Here is a 3720-nt window from a genome sequence, read left to right on the forward strand (position 1 = left end):
AGTGCAGCTGTCCCCGTGGGTGATGGAAATCTGGGAGGAGAGTTCCAGAGAGAAGCCTGGGCTAAGGCTTGCATTTGGAAGAGTATAAAGGAGGCAGCTGAAACCGTGGGTGATGGGAGGTGGCCTGGCTTCAGGAAGAACAGAGCGGCCCCGCCCGTGCCCTGGAGTGCTGACCACGTGCCTACAGGTCACCTCATAAAAGATTCCAGGGCCAGGTAAGGAGATGGGCTCCTTGATAATTATCAGGAACCCACGGATTTGTTTTATTTTTTTTCCTAGCTTGATGTTTTAGGTCCTCGAATACCCTAGCTTATTGAAGACAATGACTTCTGTTCATGAATCCCTTCCATGATGAGCTGGAAGCTTCACGGTGAAGCAGAATGGGAAAAAGAGTGACTTACGTCAACCAAAAAACTTAATGAAATAAGTGAGCACATTCGCAAAAAAAAAAAAGTCAGAAATTGCCCTAGACTCTCTGATATTCCAACACAGTCTCTGATTCACAAGGCTAGTGTTTACCAGAATAAAGAACTGGTTACTACTTTAATATCTTTAAAAAACAAAAAACAAGGGGCACCTGGGTGGCTCCATCGGGAAAGCATCTGACTCTTGATTTCGGCTCAAGTCGTGATCTCGGTTCATGGTATCGAGCCCCACATCGGGCCCCGTGCTGACAGTACAGAGCCTGCTTGGGATTCTCCCTCTCCGTGCCCACCCCCACCCCCACCCCTGCCACCTCTCCCCCACTCACGCTGTCTCTCAAAATAAATAAAGTTTAAAAAACAAAATGATGCAAATCACATCTTAGCACAATAAATCTGTACAAATTGGTTAAAACACTTTGCTGATTTATAGGGAATTTCATCCTCCCCAGATGGTGTTCCTTGCTATCCTGTGATAATCAGAAGCTTCAATTGGAGGTAATATGATAACATGTGGTTTTGATAAATTATAATTAGAAAAACTAATTAGTTAGTTTGGCTTCATGCACTTTCATTGCCAGACATCAGGTTTCAAAATGTGAAGTCCCTGACGATTACAAAATAAACAAAACAAAACAGTGCCGGTATCCTGGCTGACGAAGAGGTTGGAAACCCATGGCCAATCTTCCTCCCCTACTCACGTCCAGGTTATTCAGTTGGCCGCTGATCAGCCAAGCCACAGGCGGTCCTCCAGGTGACTCAAAGGTCCTGCCTGCTCACATGTCCAAACACTTCTGCGAAACAGCTGAGTGGAAACTTTTAACCCTGCCTAGCTCACTCTAATCCACGCATCAAGAGACTCTAAGAAGGCCCCCAGGGCTGGGTGAAGTGTCTTTCCTCCGGGCTCTGTTTTGCCACACGATTTTGTCATCGTCTGGATTTGTGCTATGTTTTGATTTGTTTGGGTTTTGGCCTGGCGCTGCCCCTACCAGACAGTCACCTCTTCAGGGGCAAACATTACTTCCTTCTCTGTCCGCAACACCTAACCCAGTACCTGTCATATGCCCAGAGCTCCAAAAAAGTGTGAAACAGATCAGAGACAATCGGCTTTACAGCAAGACTTGCCTTCGAAGACAGAGGATGAAGGATATGTAGTTTCTACCAGGAAAAGCTCAGGTTCAGTTCCAGGCTCAGACAAGTGGAGGGGAAGGAGGGCTCCCTCCTGGTCTGCACGTGCTGGAGGAGGAACTTTTTGCTCCAGACCATGCCTACAGCTTCCAGCAAACATTGCCAAACACCTACTATAAGCAAGGGTCCAGGGGACACAATCAACAGTAGATGTGGCTCTTTGCTGACTCGGAGCCTCCACCTAACTGGGGAGACCGAAATCTAACAATTTATAAGAGAGTATCTGGAGGGCTCTGTGAACAGCCCCTTAATGAGAGATGCCGAGGAAACTGGACTGTGGGTATGTATCTTTCTTGTCCCCGTTACCAGTCTGGACTCTGCAACACAATCAATCTAAATAAGCATCTATCCTCAGAGTGAGGGCTAATGGAGCCTGGAAGAAATCTCAATTAGGGTAAGGATGGACAAACACATTGACATTGGATGCTGGGTCTTTTTTTGATTTCTTTCCAGAAAATGGCAAGAGTGAGACTCAACGCCAGATGCTCACAAGGTATGTTTCTCCTCCTTTGTATTAAGCTCTCAGTGAGCTAGGGCTTTACCACAGCTGTTTGTAATTGCATTCTATCTCTCGGCTTCAAATGACACTGATGATTTTCCTTGGGATTCTGTTTTACATGCATCCTGGCAGGGGTGATTGTACCTTAGCTAACTTTTCGACTCATTTACCTACTCACCTACCCTTTAAAAAAAAAAAAACAAAAACAAAGAGCACCTCTCCTTTAAAAAATAAGAAGCAATCAAATCTGAAGATATTTATTTCACTCAGCACTAACAGCCCACAAATAGAAATCGAAGCTTTAAGAAGCAAAATCTTTGAACTGTCTGACATCAGTCTGTAATGGACAGGAAACGTATGATATGTAATTGAATCACCACCCTCTGTTTTCAATCCTACGTTTCTCATCCCAGATAAAGGGCCTCTTCTCACACTCCCTTATCCTTGCCTCAAGCCTCACCTCTGGGATTCACTGCTAGGAGCAACGGAGTTCGTTTGGTTGCAGCAATCTGGGAAGAAAAATAAAAAGACATAAGTGAGGTTGAAGGGCTGAGGTTTCATGTTCAGCCTCCGAGTTGAGACTCGTAACTTTTTAACGCTTCCCGAGAGAGCTGCATCCTGGTTCAAAGACGCGATTTCGGAAGGAGACTCTCCACCCCAGTACAAAGAGAGTCTGGATTCCACCAGGCCGGGAGAAGACCTCTGCGCTTGACAAATCCCTTCAAATTAATCCTCGACATGAAAGGGCTTATGGTCTACTCGTCTGATCATATTTTTAGCATTATCTTTAGCACCTGCTTGGTCTCAGGTGTGCGGAGCGGCTTAGAAACCTGTAGAGACTTCTTGCAGAGGGTAGGGGTTGGACAGGGAGAGGGAGGAGTGAATTTCAATGCATGGATGCCCAGTTCAAGGACTCGCTCTGTGATCCCGCTCTAGTGAACTCCCCTCCGTAAAATCTAATGCTCAGGTCGATGGTGAGGTCTTTGGGCAGCTAGGATGAACTCTGACCCCCGTGAGGACTGGCCAGCCCACACTGCGAGGCTGGGGAATGACATCGGTTTGTGTCCAGGCTGAGCTGACAGTGCTGTGGTGTGTGTGCTCCTGGGGTGCAGGTGACTTCTGCTGTCGCCCAGCACACAGCCTGTTACTTCATATTCCACACGGGGATCCACTATGACATCACTGAGCACGGGTAGCTGGGAGTAATAGCACGTGACTGATGGAAAATTTCAATGGGATCAGAATTCTGGGACTCCAGTCCTTAATCTGTCTGAGCCTCTGTTTCCATGTCAAGAAACAGGAAGAAGAAATATGTCACCTAGACTAAGGGTCAGGGTAAGCATAAAGGGACTTCACGTATACTGGTCTCCATGAGGGTCTTAGGAGAAACATGCTTTTTTTTTTTTTTTTGGCCATGCAAATGTAAGCATTGCTGGAATTTTTTCATGGGGTGGTGGCCTTTGAAAATCTTCCAGGATGAAATCACCTCTAGCCCTCCCTGTAGAATAAAGCTGTGGCTTGTTCAAGGCTAGGGTGGACCCCGAAGTGTTTCCTGAGAAAAGTTCCTGGCTTTGCCTGCTGGCCCTTCACACTCCACAGCCGTCTAAAATT

General features: G+C 46.6%; 1 long non-coding RNA gene across 1 annotated transcript; it reads right to left on the reverse strand.

Moving 5' to 3' along the window:
• Window positions 1-2350: 2350 nt before the first annotated feature.
• On the reverse strand, window positions 2351-3254 carry LOC125917333 (uncharacterized). The gene is made up of 2 exons (XR_007456156.1): window positions 2904-3254; window positions 2351-2618 (listed from the first exon to the last, which is right to left on the reverse strand). It is a non-coding gene; the product is annotated as an uncharacterized LOC125917333 (long non-coding RNA).
• Between the last annotated feature and the right edge of the window lie 466 nt (window positions 3255-3720).

Source organism: Panthera uncia, unplaced genomic scaffold (genome assembly GCF_023721935.1).
Source record: "Panthera uncia isolate 11264 unplaced genomic scaffold, Puncia_PCG_1.0 HiC_scaffold_1720, whole genome shotgun sequence".
Classification (NCBI taxonomy): Eukaryota; Metazoa; Chordata; class Mammalia; order Carnivora; family Felidae; genus Panthera; species Panthera uncia.